The sequence below is a fragment of the Antechinus flavipes genome, chromosome 6 (assembly GCF_016432865.1).
Source record: "Antechinus flavipes isolate AdamAnt ecotype Samford, QLD, Australia chromosome 6, AdamAnt_v2, whole genome shotgun sequence".
NCBI lineage: Eukaryota > Metazoa > Chordata > Mammalia > Dasyuromorphia > Dasyuridae > Antechinus > Antechinus flavipes.
This window is the reverse complement of record NC_067403.1, coordinates 148,608,205-148,628,393: the sequence shown is the minus strand read 5'-3', so window position 1 is coordinate 148,628,393 and position 20,189 is coordinate 148,608,205.

Here is a 20,189-nt window from a genome sequence, read left to right as displayed (position 1 = left end):
CATTATGATTTGTAGCTGTACCAAAAATTCCAACCAAAAGAAAAGCAGAATACCATTTATCATGACCAATAAATAGTTGTAATTTCTGCATGGTACTTTTCAAATGGGATTTCATCACTCGTTCTATTTTGATCTATATTTTAAAACTTCAATTCCTCATGAAAACAAGTTGTATAGCTTATGGTATTACTTCAGAAAAATGATTTCCATAAATAAAGCAAGATGCAATGGAAAAGAACATATATAAAGATTAATGCATCAGGCTTTGAGGCTTACAGTGACTAACTGTAATTTCTGAGCCTGAAGTTATTGGAAAGAAAATCTCTCTTATGGAAACAGGCAACAAATCCCAAACTACCTGGGCAGCATAAGCAATTTACTTCCCCTTGACTTAAAGAATTGCAGTTTTATAGCCATTTTCCTTGAGTTTATTGATTTCATATGCAGTTCTGTACAATGACATAATGCATTTGGGCTTCTCTCACACAGACAGGGACGGTAACTAATATTTATGTCATTTGTCAACTGAAAGTAATCAATGGGAACTGGCTTTGCCTATGGAGTGAAAAACAACAGGGGCATACTTTCTCCAAAGGGCACACATAGAGGAAATAGCATCATCTTAGAACAATGGAATAGAGAAAAGGAAGAAATCAAGTCTAATATTAAATATTTGTTGGAAAATAAAATGTGATCTTTATGTTTATCCTTTTCTTCATTAATAATCTGATTGACAGCACAGTCAACACTAAATTTTTTGAGTATAGATGATATACTGTGTCCAGCAGAAATCTAGTCAGTGTTCTTCCATCAATGGTTCACATGTATTCTGTAAACCCACTTTAGGATTCACCTAAGCAACACATAATTATGAACAAAAATTTACTGGGGCTGCTATTGCTGCTGAGAAGTAATATATTTAAAACAATGAGCAAAAAATCCCTTCTGATTCAATAATATATAACATAGAAACTCATTAGTGTGGAAGTTATTGAGGAAAAAACCAAAATTTGGAATTAAAAGTGACAAGTACCTTCACTGTCTCTCTAATTCTGTTTTGTTAAAACCCTGTGCTCAGAAAAAATGATAAAAACTGATTATTATCATTATTGCCACATAAATGTGCCATCTAAACTAAAGTTTTATTATGATTTGCAAAGTATTGAAGGTAGTCTGTGGCAAAACCTGTATTGGGGATCATGTCTGACTCTTGACTCTTCACCAAATGGAGGCAGACACAAGTTAAATGATTTTAAGTTTAAAATAAATAATCCAATTCTTATTTTTTTTTGTTGTTGTTGTTTTTGTATGTGTTACATTGAGGTCTCCTTCTTTCCTACTTATACCAGTTTTGCTGTCTTCCTATATCAGTTTTTGTTCAGGCCTGTCTTTATTTCACCTCAGCCCTTCATTAGTTTTTGTCCACTAGCTCCTCTAATAATGAGTGGATGTTTCCAAAACACTCATCACAAACTTCTGACCTAAAAGAGTTGGCGTAGCATTTAAAACCCACTCAGTTTTTCCTCCTTTTAGTGTAAAACAAAGAAACTGTAACATGTATCCTTGGTGATAAGGGATGAGAGTAGGAGGCTGATTCCATTCCTTTCTTTACTGAAAAATCAAAAAAAGAAAACCACTGAAGTCTCCTGTTTTTCAACATTTGTTGAAAGTGAATATTTTCAAGGTGAGAGCATGCAAGTGGTTTCTTTATAAATGTGTTCCTGAGTTTAATTCAAGAATCCTTGAAATGAGGAAGATTTCATTAGATAATGCTAGGTTTCTTGATATTTTCCTAACTTGGATATATTAACATTTTAGGCAGCAAGTCGATCCTATATTTTAAAGTTATATTCTGATATGAATGTATCCATTTTCTAGTAACTATACCAAGAAGGTTGCTTGGTGCTTTGCTTTGTTGCAGTTTGTAGAGTTTTTCCTAAATAACATGTCCCAGATTGTCTATTAGTAGAATGATTTATGTAATAGAACTATAGAATAATGACTAGAATACTGGAACAGGACCCAGGAGGTAAAGGCTCAATTTTTGCTTCTAAAATTTACCAACTATGCAATATTGGACAAGTCATATAACTTCTACAAGACTTAATTTCTTTACCTACAAAATCAGCAGAACAATGTAGTTCCTACCTCCCTAGATTGTGGTGAGGCTTCAGTGAGATGATGTCTGTAAAGCACTTTGCAAATGTTAAACCACTACATAAATGTCAGTTTTTATTATGACATATTAAAGTATTATAAAGTACATTAGGACAGTAAACAGGAAAAAGTACTTATGGAAAATGGATCTCCCTTTAACTCATTAAAATTATGAGGAGCCTTTTATGATCTCTTTAAGATTTTTCTCTAGCATTGTTATCAATGCATTGCAATGCAGGTGAACTTTCAATTAGGTGTATTAAAAATGTAAGGACTATCACTTCAATGTATTGCCATTTGCAAAGGTAAATATTCTTATTAATTTTGAAATAAAACAGAAGAAAGCGGTACCATGGAGTAATGGATGAACTGCTGTGTTTGGAGTCAGAGATTCTGGGTTCAAATTTCACCCTTGATACTTATTTTTCCACTTTATTTACTTCTCTTTAAACATTTATTTAGCTGTAGGATATTGCATACTTGTGAGCTTCAGTTTTCTTACTTAAAATGAAAGTACCTTTATTGAATAAGTTTGTATTCCTTTTGGTCTCTCAAACTATATGAAAAATAGGAATAACCCTAGAAATGTCCTGGATATTGAGACATTAGAAATGCAAGAAGTTAGAAAACACAGAGCCTGAAATCTCACAAAAGAACAATAAAATGCTATCAAGAATCAAATGTTAATAAAAAATAAAGGAAATTACTCCAATGAAGAAGAGGAGGAGTCTAAAGATATTAATATAAAGTGGACTCATTAATCAATTTACATTTTATATTAGGTGATGCAATGGATAGAACACCTGCTCTGGAGCCAGGAGGACATGTTCAAATTAAGCTTCAGGCATTTACTAGCTATATGACCCTGGGCAAGCCACTTAACTCCAAGTGCCTCAACAATATACTTATATACATACATATATATATATATATGTATATATATCTATCTCACAGTGTCAGGATTACGAAAGCTCAGAAGGACCTAAGATTTGTAATAGTAGATGTTTACAATGGACTGTTCTTAATTGATTTTGATAGAGGAAAAAGGAGGGTGAGATAAATAATTGGATTTTTGAGTGTATATGGGAAGATGATAACAGATGACAGAAAGAAGTCTGGGTGACTCATCCAGATTTGCCACATCAATGTCATTCTCAATGATTGATTCTTTTTGTGTCTGTGTGGACATTTAATCCATTTCATTAGGATATTCCAAATTATTTTTCCAGAAAGTTTGGACTTATTCATAGTTTTAATAAGAGTTTAAAGCAACTTTAAATTTTGTGAGGTTCCAAGGCAAAAATACACCCTGTTCTATCAATCCCAACCAGCCCTATTTATAGCTCTATTTGGGGGAAATATTCTGAAAGCATTTAATTGGTGGAGAGAAGTAAATGATGTCCCTGAACAAGAGGTAGAACACTATCACCAATGGAACTTCTATCTCCTTAATAAGATTTCCAAAAAATAGAAAGTAAATAGGAAAGTATAGCATATTGCTTCAACATTGTCTCTCTGATGTTCTATTTTCTCTCTATTGGTCTTTCTCTGTTATCTACAAACAAAAGGAAGGAAAGAAGGAAAGAAAGAAGGAAGGAAGGAAAGAGGGAAGGAAGGAAGGAAGAAGGAAGGAAGGAAGGAAGGAAGGAAGAAGGGAGGGAAGGAGGGAGGGAGAAAGAAAAAGGAAGGAAGGAGAGGGAAGATGAGAGAGAGGGGAATGGAGAGATGGAGGGAGAAACAAAGAGAGAAAGACTGAGAGAACTTCAAGTATCAAGCATCCTTTAAAAATCCTCACTAGATCACCCTTCTCCATCAGCTATTGTCCCATAACCCTCTTCTCCTTCTCAGTCAAATGCCTTAAGGTAGCTTATATTTTTGTTTGGTCCTCTTTTTCTCCTCTACTCATATAAATTGTGAACTATTAATTTATTGTTTAACTAAAACATCTCTAAACTAATAATTTTAGCAATGATTTCTTAATTTCCAAATTCAACATTTTTTTCTAAATCTTTATCGATTATGTCTTTGTATCAGTGATTCACTCTTACCTTATATATTTAGTTGCTAAATCTTGCCATTTCTACATCCTCCATATCTCTTTAAATCTGTTCTCTTCTCATAGTCACCATTTTAGAACATTATCATCTTTCACCTGGATGATAGTAACATCATCCAAACAAATTTTTTATGTCTATTTTCTCCCCTGTTCCAATTTATCTATTATATCCTGTCACTGTGATTTTTCTGAAGCGTTGGTCTGCTTAAATAATTCTGTTGTTTGAAAAAAAAAAAGAAAAAAAAAGGATAAAAAAGTCCTGTGTTTTTTTCTTTTTTTTATGTTGCTTTCAAACCTATTATTTATGTTTTTAAGAATTCAGTTTGCTTACATTAAGTATTACAATAGGTTTCTATCAAACTTTTAATTGATAGAAGAAAATGCAAGCTTTTCATTCATACTAAAATCACTCAAACATGACATTAGCATAAATAAATTTCTTGTCATGTCCTCAGCTATTAAGGTTTAAGTATGACTTTCCCTTTTAAATGATAAGACCTTTGTTTTCAGATTACTCTGCCTTTAACCTTTATTCAACTAATGCAGACATCTTCTAAAAATTAAATGTTGGTATAATGATTAAATCAGGCATTGATGAATCAAGATGCCCTATGTTCACATCCTGCCCTAGAGTAGCTATGTGATACTGCACCAGTCACTTAATCTGGATTCATAAACTGTCTGACTTTTAATATTAGTAAAAGAAGATCCTCACAGATAGTTCTCAATGCCAATGAAATTACAAAATCTGCTAAAACATAGTGATTTAAAAACAAGATACTACAAAGATTCTCTTGTTATTAATAATTGGTTTAATATATTTTTCTTTCTTGCTTCAATTCAAAACATTTCTTAAATGTCAACTATGTGCTAGGCACAATGCTAAGCTCTGGAGAAACTTCCTGTGGTTTTTGTATTACTTCTAGAAGCAACTAGGAACTCTTCTATTGGTAACGAAGGCCCTTACTAATGCATCTTTCTGGTCTCATTACACATTATGTCCCTTTCACCTACTCTACATTTTTGTCAAAATGACCATTTTTATCACTTGCTATTTCCTCTCTCTATGCATTTGTACATACTCTATATCTGGAATGTACTCCATCCTCAGTTCTGCCTTATATAATCCTTTGTTTCCTTCCAGACAACAACAAGGAATGAAAGAAGGAAGGAAGGAAGAAAGGAAGGAAGGAAAGAAGGAAGGAAGGAAGGAAGGAAAGAAGGAAGGAAGGAAGGAAGGAAGGAAGGAAGGAAGGAAGGAAGGAAGGAAGGAAGAAAGGAAAAAAAGAAAGAAGGAAAGAAGGAAGGAAAGAAGGAAGGAAAAAAGGAAGGAAGGAAAGAAAGAAAAAAAGAAAGAAGGAAGGAAGAGAGGGAGGGAAGGATCAATACTTTTTTCCACATTAAATCATCTTATATTTATTGTGTTTGTACTCATATGGTTAGGTGGATTTAATTTTGTCTTTGTTTTACAATCCTAGGACATGATGCATAATATTTAGATGTCAATGCCTGACACAGAATGCCTGGTCCATGCATTCTTATTGTTTTATTAACTGGTTTTGCTTTCTCTTTTTATCTACCCAATGAAACCATCTCTGTCTGCAAAGTGTAGAAAAAAATTGGCTAACACACACTTGAAACCAAAATTAAATAGATATTCAGAGATCATTTCACTTGATGAATTTAATGCATTAGACTTTAATGAACTATATACCAAGACACTAAATGAATTGGAAGATGTGATTATTGAACTGTATTTCTTCAAAAATTTACTGGATCTGTTATCTTAGCTAGTTTGGTACATCTGGTTCAGATCATAGTCCAATCACAGTTTTTGCTGGGTGCCTCTGTTTCATGCTACTCCATAATCCTGAAGAGCCAAGGTAAAATGCTAAGAAGCTTCCTCTTGGTATTGTGGCAATATGAATGCAATAGATGGGTTGCCAAGAGGAAACTCAAGAGACAAACCATACTGAGACCAAGAATTAGAACAAAACATTCCATGACTGTTCCAGTGCTATGACTGAACTAAGGTTGAAAGGTTTGGAATCTTCTGCTTGCCTATTTTTATCAGCTTTAGCTCATCTACTAATTTTCTGCTTAGTCTCATTCTGTGATGGTTAGAAAACTCCTACTCACTCTTACTCTCACAATCCTGGTAAAAGTGAATGTCTGATGTTCTTAGAGTAAGACACTTTTTTCTCATTCTATTGTCCTTAGCACTGCTGGGTCAGCTAGGTGGTGCAGGAGAGTAGCAGGCTTGGAATTAGGAAGACCTGAATATCAAATTGGCCTCAGACAAGTTATTGAACTCTATCTGCTATCATTTTCTCAAGTGTAACTTTGGTATTATAGTATGATCTACTTCCTAGGGCTATTGTGAGATTAAATGAAATAATATTTGCGATAGTGAACAGTTTTTGGCATTCAGTAGCTCCTAAATAAGTATATTTTCTCTCCTTTCTTTTCCCATTTTCACCCACTTCAAAGAAATACCTATAATATTTCATTCCAAGTTTGGCCATCTTTTCCACTGTGGTCTTTAGAATTCACATTCTATAAAAACAAATTCTTTTAATGACTTGTATTTTTATCATCTGATACTCATCACTGATATGGTTCTCCCCAGATGACACTGCATCCATGACTATTCTTTCTAGTACTGGTTATACTTTTTCTTATAGATCCCAACTTACTGCTCCAAGACAAAGAGTAGAAACATTTTTTACTCTCTATTGTTATTTTTATTATATCTGTTTATCACTATTAATTGATAACTTATTTTACAAAGTTTGATGTATACAAATATATCACTTAACCCAAAGTCTGGAGGCTATTACATCTAGCTTCCCATGCAATCTACCTATTTCTCACTAAGTATGTCTGACTCACACTTTTCCTCTTTTCTCTAACTCCAGCCTTGTTACTAACAGACTTCAGTATAGATATCTGATATTTCTAAAATACCTTCACTTTCCATCTCTTACTCATTTCCCATGATCCACTCTTCCATTCCATCTTAGCCACTCTTTGAAGAGTTATAAAATACTTGATGTCACCCTGAGCACATTCCATTTTCATGTTTAAGAACTCAGAAATTCCTTCATTTTATCATTATGTACTACCAATCATCACATTGTATGCCTTGCCCCACCTAATTCTCTTTCTAACATGTGACCTCTAAGCTCTTAGTGCTTTCCCAGGTCAATTTTTTTACTTTAATCACACTTTTCCCTTCCCTATCATTTTTTAAATTTTAAATTATTTATTTAGTATTTTATTTTTCCATAATTGTTTATAAACACAATTTTTAACATTTATGTTTTAAAAATTTGGGTTTTGAATTGTCTTTTCCTTTTCACACTCCTCAATGAGAAGGCAAGCAATCTGATATTATACATATGTATTCATGGAAAACATTTCCATATTAGTAAAATACAGATAAAAACAGAAGAAAAATACAAGAAAAGTAAAGGAAAAATATATGCTTCAATCTTTAATTAAAATTCTATTAGGTCTTTTTCTGGGGATGGATTGTGTTTTTTAAATTATTATTTAATGTCCTTCAATTTTCTCAGATCATTGTATTTCTGAGAGTAATTAAATATTTCACAGCTGATCATCATACAATATTCTATTACTATATACATTGTTCTCCTGATTCTGCTTACTTAATTTTGCAGCAGTTCTTATTAACCTTAGCAGGTATTTCTGAGAGCATCCTGTTTCTTATAATACAAAAGCATTTTATCACAATAGTATTCCACAATCTTTCAGGGGATGGGCATTCTCTCAAATTTCCATGTCTTGCCACAGAAAAGAGTTTCTATAAATATTTTTAAACAAATAGGTACAGAGATATCCTGTTGCCAACTAAAGCTAGAGCTGAGGAACATGAGGACATCATGCAATTTAGATAGAATTTCAAGTGGGAAGTTTCTAGGTTGTGAAGCAAATATGGGGATTTAGGGATGCTAGTGACCATAAAGATAGGTAGATTATAAAGATTCCTTTTTTCTCTCTTTTAAGTAGAAATTTGTACATTGGTAATGTAGTCTCTGACAATTTCAAGAACTTGATAAAAAAAGCACACACAAAGTTAGTTTCCTGCCTTATGAGATCTTAAAGATATTTCATTCTTCATGAGCTTTGTTTGATTTGCCATTTTTTTTTTCGTGAAGGAACAAGGGAATACCAGGGGGAGAGATTAACACTGAACTTTAGTCATTCCTTGTCAATGATAACCATATTCTTAGAAGACAAGGAACCCTATTCTTTTCACCCTTTTTTATTAAAGCTTTTTATTTTCAAAACATATGCATGGGTAATTTTTCAACATTAACCCTTGCAAAATCTTGTGTTTCAATTTACTCCTTTTTCCACCACTTCCTCCCCTAAATGGCAAACAATCTAATATATGTTAAACATGGTAAAATATATATTGAATCTAATATATGTGTATATATGTATATTCTTGTTGCACAAAAAAAATCAGGTCAAAAAGGAAAGAAAATGGGTAAGAAAATAAAATGCAAGCAAATAACAACAAAAAGAGTGAAAATGCTATGTTGTGATCCACACTCAGTTCCCATAGTCCTCTCTCTCTGGGTGTAGATGGCTCTCTTCATCATAAGATCATTGAAACTATTGTCAATCATCTCATTGTTGGAGTCACATTCATCATACTTGATCCTCGTATCATGTTGTTGCTGTGTATAATGATCTACTGGTTCTGCTATTTCACTCAGCATAAGTTCATGTAAATCTCTCCAGGCCTCTCTGACATCTGATGATTGTTTCTTATAGAAAAATTCCTTAACATTCATATACCATAACTTATTCAGCCATTCTCCAGCTGATGGGCATCCACTCAGTTTCCAGTTTTTTGCCAATACAAAAAGAGCTGCCACAAACATTTTTGCCCATGTGAGTCCCTTTCTTACTTTGAGATCTCTTTGGAATATAAGTCCAGTTGAAACAGTGCTGGATCAAAGGATATGCAAAGGATCAAAGTTTGATGGTCCTAAGGTACTCTATTCTTTAATAACTCCTTTCTTTTGGGCTAGATCTAAGGTTAAAACAGATCTCAGAAGCCATTATTCATAGCACCTATTTATTTAATTTCCTATTTTCATGAACTATCTCCCTTTCAACTTAAGACTGTTTTTTTAAAGTTTTTTTAAAAAGCTTTTATTTCACCAGATCACCTAAATTTTGATCTTAAAAGATCCCTAATAAAAGAGAACACTAGCCTTTCATTAAATCTCTTAGAAAATTGTGCTAGATGGTAGCATAGTTATGTAGATTGAAAAATTAACTGGGAGTCAGAAACACAAAATTACTCATTAATAAATTAATTCTAACCTGTATGAAGATCATTAATGAAATGCCTTGGACATCTTTCTTTGGTCCAATATTTCCAACAATTAAGTCAAAGAGAGAATTAATGACATGCAGTTCAGAAATGAAATGAAGTTCAGAGGGACGATAAGCTATTTGGATGACAAGGTCAAGATCTAAAAAGGCCTTAAAGGTCAAGACTTGGGTTACATTTATTAAGATGAAATGCCTTAAATGTCCTTAACTTGTATTCAAAACATCACCCATGTAAGTGTACGACTGGGAAGTTATACCTAAATGAGAATTCATGCAATGAAAATCTAGAGAGATAAGTGAACAGTAACTTTAATGTGAGTTTACACTGTGGTGTGGTGACCCCAAATGTTAATACCATATTAAGCTGCACTAAGAGGACAGGGCAGCAGATAGTTTAGTGAACTTAGAGTCAGAAGAACTAGGTTCATATTCTATCTTAGATGATTATTTCTTATGTGAATTTAGGAAAGTCATTAAGCACCCCTTGGGTTCTCAGTTTCCTTATGTATAAAATAAGAATATAACTAGATAGCCACTTTGTACCCATCCATTTTTAGATAAAAGATATGTTATAAATCTTTTCTTCTTCTTTCCATCTCTTTTTCCACATTTGTTTCTCTATCTCTTTCTTTCTCTTTCTCTCTGTGTATGTTTCTATGTCTCTGCCCCTTTCTAATTTGATGAGTTAATATGTATTATAAGTTTAAGTTCATGCTTCTTGCCTCCCAGATGGAAGAAGTAGGGATAATAGATGGAAATATGGAGGGAGCTGTCAATAAAAACTAAGTGCTATTGTGCATATCCTTGCTATATTAGCGTAAGTGAACTTTTTTTTTTTTAAACTATTCAATAACTTTCTAAAGTTTCATTTTATTCTGACATTGAACCTGAGACACAGTGTTGACCTAAGTTTAGGCCTATCTCTACCAAGGATAGTTTGTTTAGAGATGTTAGAAAAGATGAAATGTTCTACATTTTCTACCTCTCAAACTGTGTGATCTGAGTTTATTTTCCTTTTGAAGAAGTATGTTTGTGAGAAGTTTTATGTGTCACATCCTGATTAGAGGGCTAAGGTATAGATTGTTTTGAAGTAGGGAAAATCATGCAAAAAAGAGCATTAAAATATTCTATCTGCTTCTCGCTGATTTGCTTTATGATGAAGAATAAGCAAGAGTTACAAAACTGGTGGGGAACTAGCAATGAATATGAAATACAGGACCAATTTCTGTCTGACTAATTTCTAGCAGAGGAGGAATGACTTTGAGTTAGTTTTTCAAAGTTGAAGGCAAACTAATCTTTGAGAGGAATGCTATGACTTTCAATGTGATTTAAAAAAAAAAAACAACTAGCTATTGTTTTTTATTAGAGACCACATAACTTAAGAAATAAAAGTCCCCAGAGGTAACTAGCCAACAAGCCTTTGAATACCTACTGTATGAATTGATTTGTTATCTTTGCCCATAGTTAAGCTATCAAGAAAATAAATAAATTGTAACCCATGGGGCAAAAATGCATCTTTGCAATGCTGTGTACAAAAAAAGTACTTTAGAAAGATGTGGATTCGAATTCTAACTGTGAACCACACAGGCTAGATAAGACCCTCCATCTTGTGCTCTGGGCATTTTAAAATTCTATTTTCGACAGGAAACTTTTCACAACCCCTATTCATTCTAATGACTTCCCTCTTTTAATTATTTCTTATATATCTTATACAGAGCTTATCTGTAGATATTTATTGACTTATTGTATGCCCTTTTATATTTTAAACTTCTGTAGGACAGAGACATATGTCTCTTTCTGGACCCCAAGAGTTTAGCATAATGGCCAAAAGTTAATAAATACATAATAAATATTTATTGATTTATTATTTAATTGGGCATGCTCTTTAACCTTTCAGTGTCAAAGGCTCTAAGTCCCTAAGCAGCAGAACCCATCCTGGTCTATGATGGCAGGAGCTGCTTCATAATAAAAAGCACAATTTATTATTGTCATTGTTTTCATCACTATCACCATTTATCTAAATATTTTCAATTATTATTAGAAACATTTTGTTTTAACATTACTATTGCTAATAACTAATGGAAACAAGAGGCTAGATATTATACATGAAGTCAGAAATTATGAAACCTAGATTCAAGTCTTCCCTAAGATCACTAAGATCCTTATAAGCATTGTAAGAGATAGGTGCTATAATTATCCCTGTTTCACAGTTGAGAAAATTAAGGCAACTTAGTTAGCAAACCACAAACACGCACACATATAGATAGATTTGTAGATATAGATAGATGGATATGAAAGAGAGAGAGAGAGAGAGAGAGAGAGAGAGAGAGAGAGAGAAAGAGAGAGAGAGAGAGAGCCAGAACTTTGGAGAGAGCCAGAGAGTCAGAAAGAGAGAAGAGAAGCCAGAGAAAAATACAGCTTGTGTGTGTCTATGTATGTGTGTGTGTATGTGAGAGAGAGAGAAAGAGAGACAGAGAGACAGAGGGAGGGAGAAGGAGGAAGGGAGAGAAAGAGAGAGAAAGAGGGAGGAAGAGAGAGAATGAAAAAAAAGAAGAAGAAGAAGAAGAAGAAGAAGAAGAAGAAGAAGAAGAAGAAGAAGAAGAAGAAGAAGAAGAAGAAGAAGAAGAAGAAGAAGAAGAAAGAGGAGGAGGAAGAGGCAAACAGAGGGAGAGGAAGAGAGAAAAGGAGATCATGTCAGAATTGACTAAGATCCAGGTGTTTTAGCAGGGATTATATATACATAATACTTATGAATCAGGGAAACCCAAGGTGATATGTTTTTTAAGCACAAATTAAGCACAAATATTTGTCATTATCTTTTCCTGTCATCTTAGCTAATCTGACAGGTGTGTAGTGGTATATCAGAGTTGTCTTAGTTTGCATTTCTCTGATCAATAATTATTTGGAGCACCTTTTCATATGGCTAGAAATAGTTTTAATTTCTTCAATTGTCTGTTTGACAATTTTCAGATGATGAAATTGAAACTATTACCACTCATATGAAAGAGTGTTCCAAATCACTACTGATCAGAGAAATGCAAATTAAGACAACTCTGAGATAACCACTACACACCTGTCAGATTGGCTAAAATGACAGGAAAAAATAATGATGAATGTTGGAGGGTATGTGGGAAAACTGGGACACTGATACATTGTTGGTGGAGTTGTGAATGAATCCAACCATTCTGGAGAGCAATCTGGAATTATGCCCAAAAAGTTATCAAATTGTGCATACCCTTTGATCCAGCAGTGCTACTACTGGGCTTATATCCCAAAGAGATACTAAAGAAGGGAAAAGGGACCTGTATGTGCCAAAATGTTTGTGGCAGCCCTGTTTGTAGTGGCTAGAAACTGGAAATTGAATGGATGCCCATCAACTGGAGAATGGTTGGGTTAATTGTGGTATATGAATGTTATGGAATATTATTGTCTGTAAGAAATGACCAGCAGGATGAATACAGAGAGGCTTGGAGAGACTTATATGAACTGATGCTGAGTGAAATGAGCAGAACCAGGAGGTCATTATATACCTCAACAACGATACTGTATGAAGATATATTCTGATGGAAGTGGATTTCTTTGACAAAGAGACCTAACTCAGTTTCAATTGATCAACGATGGGCAGAAGCAGTTACATCCAAAGAAAGAACACTGGGAAATGAATGTAAACTATTTGCATTTTTGTTTTTCTTCCCGGGTTATTTTTACCTTCTGAATCCAATTCTCCCTGTGCAACAAGAGAACTGTTCAGTTCTGCACACATATATTGTATCTAGGATGTACTGCAACATATTTAACATATGTAGGACTGCTTGCCATCTAGGGGAGGAGATGGAGGGAGGGAGGTGGAAAAAACGGAACAGAAGTGAGTGCAAGGGATAATGTTGTAAAAATTACCCTGGTATGGGTTCTTTCAATAAAAAGTTATTATAAAATTAAAAAAAAAAAGAAAATTGTCTGTTCATATCCTTTGGCCATTTATCAACTGGAGAGTGGCTTGATTTCTTATAAATTTTGAGTCAATTATATATTTTGGAAATGAGACCTTTATCAGAACCTTTGAATATAAAAATGTTTTCCTAGTTTATTGCTCCCCTTCTAATCTCGTCTGCATTAGTTTTGTTGGTACAAAAAATTTTTAATTTAATAGAATTGAAATTTTCTATTTTGTGATCAATAATGATCTCTAGTTCTTCTCTGGTCACAAATTCCTTCTTCCTCCAGAGGTCTGAGAGGTAACGGTCCTATGTTCTTCTAATTTATTTATAATCTTATTCTTTATGCCTAGATCATGAACCCATTTTGAGCTTATCATGGTATACGCTGTTAAGTGTGAGTCAGTGTCTATTTTCTGCCATACTAGTTTCTAATCTTCTCAGCAGTTTTTGTCAAATACTAAATTCTTATCCCAAAAGCTGGGGTCTAAGGGTTTGTCAAACACTAGATTGTTATGGGCTAGAACTCTATTGACTATTTTATTCTGTGAATCTAATTTATTTCACTGATCAGCTTTTCTATTTCTTAGCCAGTACAAAATTGTTTTGATGACCTCTGCTTTATAATATAGTTTTAGATCAGATACAGTTAGGCCACCTTCATTTGATTTTTCTTTTCATTAGTTTCCTTGAAATTCTTGACTTTTGTTCTTCTAGATGAATTTTGTTGTTATTTTTTCTAGGTCAGTAAAATAGTTTCTTGGGAGTTTGATTGGTATAGCACTAAATAAATAGATTAGTTTAGATAGTATTGTCATCTTTATTATTTTCACTTGACCTATCCAAGAGCACTTAATATTTTTCCAATTGTTAGATCTGACACAGTAATTTTGAAAGAGATCACCATATCAGTACCATATGATAATCTCTTTCAAAATTAGAGTTAATAATTTAGAAACCTTGTACATGTCTAAAAATATACGTGCATGTAGGAGAAAAGTCTAGATTTGTTTGTTTTAGTTTTTTAAAATTGATTTAAAATGCCCTTTGAGGTTGTCTTTTTTATGCCCCTTAATGACTGTTTTCTATTGTGATCTTTATGTACTTTCAACACTGAACTCTGCCATCTTAATTCCTATAAACTATGATCAGAAGAGCAGAAGTGTCCTCTAAATCCCTTTCTGGCACTCCAAAGCTATGAAGTCGTCAATGGCGTGAAGCACAGGGGGATTCAAGTTTGATTTTGTTGGCTTAGGGAAGTTTGTCCTTGGGAAATGTTTGCTATATTTAATTATGGACGTGTGTGTCTTCATGAAGAACTTTCATTTAAAGTCATATTGATCTTCCTCCCCCTCTAGCCATCTAGGTATTTCTATTTCACACATCAGTGTAGACATGACAGGCATTCTGAAAAAAAGTCTATAAAAAGACATAGAGGAGGAAATAGTTCCTGATTTTATGCTATGGCATTTAGTTTACTGATAAAGGGTAAAGGGGCAGAGGCATTTGGTTGCATTGTAGATCACAGAGCTCTCTGGAGAAATGAAATGAAAGAAAAACAAACTATTACAATGAAAATAGTGAGTGGATTTGGGGACCTATTTGCATAGTTCCACACCCGGGATCAACATAACCTTGTTATGATGGGCAGTTGTCAGAGGCTTGTTCTTCAGAACATCTTAGCTGATGCAGCTGAGTAGGCACTTGTCATTCCACCCACATCGAATTCCATTTAGAGAAGATAACTGAGAATAAAAGCAGCCACAAAGGCAGTGATGGGGAGGCAGCTAGCATAATTCAAGGAAAATCTCCCACGTGGGGATAGGCTGCCTATATAAGAAGGGAAGGTAAACAATAGCTATAATTTGTCAGGGAACATTCTTGAAAGCCTTCAAATTGTTTGATGTTAAAAGTGGAATTGGTACTAATAAAAACGATTAAAGAAATAAAACTGAGGGTGACTGGCTGTCTGGGACATTTGGTAATGGAATATAGCACCTTTTGCTTCTAGGTCACTAGTTCCAATTCAGCCTAGGTCAGTAGCAATGGAAAGCTGTTATCATCCAATGTAGTTCTGAAATTAGTTTGATGGTCTCAGTTCAGGTGAGAAGCGTCCGTTGCAGTCACAAATGTATTAACTGAAGCATTTTTATAAAAACATTTTTAAAAGAGGCCAAGACTTGCTTGGGGCCATGTGGGGACATTATTGCTCTCTTTTACCATTCTTTCAGTATCAGAGTTTAATTCTCAGAGGGTTTCTTTTCAGAAAAAGAAAAAAAAAAAGAAATGACTTTCCAATTTCTTATTTTTCTTCATGATTTGGAACTGGGCAGTAAATTCATTTGACATTTAGTGACTTCACTGCTGCCCTGTTTTGCATGACTTTGCACTATATATGCAAAACAAAATAAAACCTTAGTTTTAAGATAGTATTGTTGAAATTTTGTCTTCATCTGGAGAAAAATATACATTACTATCCATCAGTAGTTTCGGAAAAGTGATTAAAAATGGAATTAGAACTGGAACAAAACCTTAAGGGCCTTCTCATCTAGTCTTCCTTTTGATTATACCTGAATAGGAGCAAAAAGAAGAAAAGACTAATTCAAATATGTTCTCAGTTTAGTTATATAATAGAAGCCCAATTAATTGGTCAGAAAAAAAGTCTAAAATTTATGTCTGCTCATGCCACATTGCTCAAAGAAAAATCCTGAATAATTCCTCATTGCCACCAAAATCAAATTCTTAACCTGCCATTCAGGGTCCTTTATAATTATGAGCTCTACTTAATTTTTTAGAGGTAGTGGGTAGCACAATAGGCAGCACAATGAGGCTGGAATCAATAAGATCTGAATTCAAATCTAGCTATAGGACTCTCAGTTTCCTTATCTGTGAAAATATTTTTTAGCTCTTATTTTCCAGGATTGTGTGAAAATCAACTGAAATTATATTTGTAGGGGCAACTAGGTGGTACAGTGGAGAGAGCACCAGCCCAAGTCAGAAGGACCTGAGTTCAAATGTGACCTCAGACACTTAATACTTCCCAGCTGTGTGACCCTGGGCAAGTTACTACACACACACACACACACACACACACACACACACACACACACACATTGTTAAAAAATATTTAATCCAGTACCTATCACACAGTAAGTGCTATATAAATTTTTATTCCCTTTTCAGTCTTCTCTTTAATCACTCTCCTTACTAAACTTTATATCCCAGATAAAATAAATTATTCAATATTCCCTAAATGTGGGGTATTCTCTCTTGCTTTCCTGTTATTATTCCCTCTTTTCCTCTAAAGACCAATAAACTGTCTTTAGAGTTCATTTTATTGTACTTTCAAACTTTTGATTAGGGTTTTACACTTGAAACAAATACCATAATATCAATAATTGGCAAGGTTGGTGCTCACCATTGTGAAAGAGGGGTAGATTTGAGAGGAAGTAATAACTGTGGAGGGATACCAAGATCTTGGAGTGTACAAGGCCACTTCTGGGGGCTCCTCCCTTACAATTAGAAAATAGGCCATCTTGTATTTAATTGTCCCCTCCCCCAAAAGTAGGCAAGACATATTTATTAAATAGATTTTCTGCTATTTAGGCTCAACTTTATAAAATGCATTGCAATGTGGTACAATTTGCATCCTGGCGCTCCCAGTTATTGCCTTGAACAATTTGCTTTACCTCTGTGGTGTCAGTCTCATTGTCTGCAAAATAGTGTCTATGAAAAAGTCACATTCTATGATGTCATACAAGACTTCCAATTCAGTAACATTCATTAAATTCTCAGAATTCAACAAAGTGAAATCTGTAGGCTATTCTTCCAATGCTCTGGTACAATGAGGAGTGATTTTAAACTCCTTTGAGTTTCTTTGACTTCAGGCCCTTCATCTACTGCTGTCCCTGTTGCTTGAAGGATAAAGAAGGTCAGTGGGGAGCAGGAATTTATTTTCCTCTATGAAAATTTGACTTCCACCCCTCTCTGTCCTATTGCCTGATTGATTCCCATCTAAGAAGGAAGAGGACCAGTGACATGGATTAATTTTGTCTAAATGCGCTCCTTCCATCTCATGTTGGCTTATTCTACAGGCTCCTCTGGAAGAGGAATGTCATTTTTTAGTACGTGATGAATATTCTCATACCTAATCATATCCTGTACATCCCACTGGTCCCGATCTTCATTGGTAGTGAAACAAATCTCTTTCCCCATCCCTTACCACTTAATTCTTTATCCCCATTCCCCCAACCATCCTATCCAAAGACCCAAACAAAACCAAATACCTTTCCATTGTTTATGTTTCAAAGGCAATAAACTTCCTTCTTCCTAAATCTGTTGGTGATAGAATCTTCCTCACACCCTTTCTAGTACTAGATGCATCCACATGCATTCCCTGCAATAAACTGAGGGAGGAAGGTTGGAATACTCCTTCTTCAAGACTATTTCCAGATTCTCCTCCTACCATCCTTCTCTTACTCCTCCTCATGGAATTTGCCTCTATTACCCAATTAAAATCTTGGGAGTTATTATCTACAGGCTTCCAAGTCATTTCTCTTCCTATCCCAATGAGTTTGATAGCTCACTCACAATTTTTTTCTTCTCCCCTCTCCTTATATTGGGGATTTCAACATATACGCTGACTCTACCTCAAATACCCTAAGCACTCAGTTTCTCACCCTACTTGATTTATTCCTTCAATCTACTTGTCATAACCCGAAATGGTCATATTCTTGATTTTTCTAGCATAGTATTAGAAGCAGCTAGCTTAGCCAATAGAGAAGAGTGTTTGGACTGGAGTAAGAGAGACACAAATCCAAATCTAGACTCAACACTTATGTGCTCTGTGATCCTGGCCAAATATTTAACCCTTTGTGTCAACTTTTTTCAATTTTAAAATGAAGATAACATTCTGTCAAGGCCCTGGTTACTTGGTCACTGTTTAACACAAGAAAATTCCCTAACTAATTAGGCAGCTGATTCCATTGTAGAACAGTTCTGGCGAGAAGAAAGAAAGAAGAAAATGACCTCTTTCTATAAAAATGTTTATAGCAGCTGTTTTTATGGTAGCAAAAAACAAAAAGGAAACTGAGGGGATTGCCTTCCAATTGAGGAATAGATGAACAAATTATAGTATATGATGAAATACAATGTGCTATAAGAATGATAAAGGGAGTGGTTTCAGAAAAAAATTTGGGAAGATTTGTATGAATTGATGCAATGTGAAGTGAGCAGAATAAAAAAAGCAATTTATAGAGTAATAGTATATTATAAAGTAACAAACTTGAAAGCTTAAAGACTTAGTAACTCAAATCATAATATTTTGTTTTTTTCTCTTTTCTTTTTCTTGGAACATGGCTAATGTGGAAATTTAATTTGCTTTGCAACTACATGCACACATTTATGCATGTATATATTTATATATACATATGTACATATGTATATATAAATATATACATGCATATATATGTATATATATGTTTATATATATGTGTGTGTATGTGTATATATATATACATATACATATATGTGTGTATATCTATATCTATATCTATATCTATATCTATATAGATATCTATATATCTATATCTATATATCTATATATATATATAAAACACGTAAGAGAGGGAAAATTTGGAGTGGAAAACTTAAAACAGTGATTTAAAAACATAAACAAACTTGCTATTTCTTGTCAAAGAGGTAGTATTGCATAGTATAGAGAAAAATTGCCTCAAAACCAGGAAGATGTTGGTTCAAGTCCAGTGTCTGATATTGCTTAGACTCCTCTATGCCCCTGACAATGCTATACGATTATTAGTTTTAAACATGGTCCTGACCTACATGCGTATGGGAGTTCCCTGTACCACTGAAAGCATGCTTCTAACCTCTAACTCTTCCTAACTCTGAATTTCAGGAAAGTTTGAGAAATTTAAGGAGGAAAGAGTCAAATTTCAGGGGAGATAAAACATCTCTAGGATAGTATCTATTCCAGAAATAGAGGAGTAATACAATCAGTAATACCATTGCTTCTGGAATGAGTGCTATACTTTTCACTACTTGTGGCTACAAAATCAAAATTCTCTTTCTTTGCTAAGATGCCCATTAGGACACATATTCCTAATAGGGTATTCATTCTTTGAGGACCATACTTTTCTCACTTCCATAGAGAGATGCTTCCAGAGTTCCATATTTGAACCCAATGGAATCAGATTACAGAACTTGAAATATACAATGGACTTTGGGGTTGCAAAGCAGAAGAATAAGTGGAATGACAACAATCTTTTCAGATAAGGGAATTTCATAGTTCATGAACATAGAGGTGACATTTACAAGTGATAGTAAGAACAGGGATATGATTATTTTCTGTATGACTGAAGTTGAGTGTTAGTCATGTGAACTAAATAAATTGAGGAATTATGAGGGTAGGATGCGTGATAGAATGTCAGCTTGTATTATGAAGTTTTCTGACATGAGAGCATGAGTAGGGGAGAAGAAAAAGATTGTGAGCCAGACTCCAAGGAAAGAAAAGAAGTACCTTGAAGGTTTGTAGAAAACAGTTGCTAGAATTCTGATTAGATATGGATATGGATTAAGGCAACTAGATGGTAAAGTAGATGATATACCCTGCCTGAAGTCAGGAAAATGCATTTTTCTGAATTCAAATT